We start from the raw sequence: 1,217 nt of genomic DNA, 5'->3' as shown, positions 1-1,217 counted from the left end.
TATATATATATATATATATATATATATATATATATATAATGACCTTTTCATCTAATAAAATTAAAATTTTATCTTTTTATCTTTTTTTCTTTTTTCTTTTTTCTTTTTTCTTTTTCTTTTAATGAATTTTATTTCCCTACTTAAATTATAATAAATTACTTATTGAGCATAAAATATAAACATATAAGTTTTTACGATATTGTAACTATCATATAATTATGGTCACATATTTGATTTTAATATTACTCTTTTATATTATAGAAAAAAAAAATAATAATAAAATTATATATATTTATCAAAGAAAAGGAAAATTACCATTTATAATTTTAATGTTAAATCATAAAATATATATAAAAATTAATTTTAATAATATAAATATCTGGTCGACTATACATATGGTTCAAATGGATTCTTTACTTTCTTGTGTTACATTTTATAACATATGTATATATATTATTATATATATAAGTGTATATTTGTATTGTATTTTTTATTTTTATATTTATTTAATGCTTCCGGAGATTTACAATAAATCATGATGATTAATAATAAAATATTCATAAATAAAATAATAATAATAATAATAATAATATTAGTTCTTTTTTTTTTTAATAAATAAATATTTGGTTTTTAGTATTATGATAAATAATAAATTATACAAAAATATATTATATATATATATATAAATACACAGGCATATGCCCTTTGAATAATTCAACATATAGCAAGGTTCCTAAAAAAAAAAAAAAAAGAATAGAAAGAAAGAAAGAAATTAAAAAGAAGAAAGAAATATATTTCACAATAAATATATTAAAATGAAAAAAAAAAGTTTTACTACATATAATCAATAAAATCTGATTATATATAAATATAAATATATATATATATATATATATATATATATATGTGTGAATATTTGACGTGAACTTTTTTTTTTTTTTCTTTACTCCCCAAAAGAACAACATGGTTTTTTTTATATAAAGAAATATAAATGCAGAGGGTCCCACATATATATATATATATATTTATTTATTTATTTATATAATATTATATTAGTCACCTGGGACATATTTAACGTCACCTTTTGTACAGCATTTAAAAAGAAATTTAAATTAATAAGCTTTTAAAGTCAAAAAAAAAAAAAAAAAAAAAAATAATTTTAATTATAAAATATAAAACTAAATATTTAATTTTTTATTTTTTTTTTTTTTTTTTTT

Source organism: Plasmodium reichenowi, chromosome 10 (genome assembly GCF_001601855.1).
Source record: "Plasmodium reichenowi strain SY57 chromosome 10, whole genome shotgun sequence".
In the NCBI taxonomy this organism is placed as follows: domain Eukaryota; phylum Apicomplexa; class Aconoidasida; order Haemosporida; family Plasmodiidae; genus Plasmodium; species Plasmodium reichenowi.
This window is presented reverse-complemented; position numbering follows the sequence as displayed.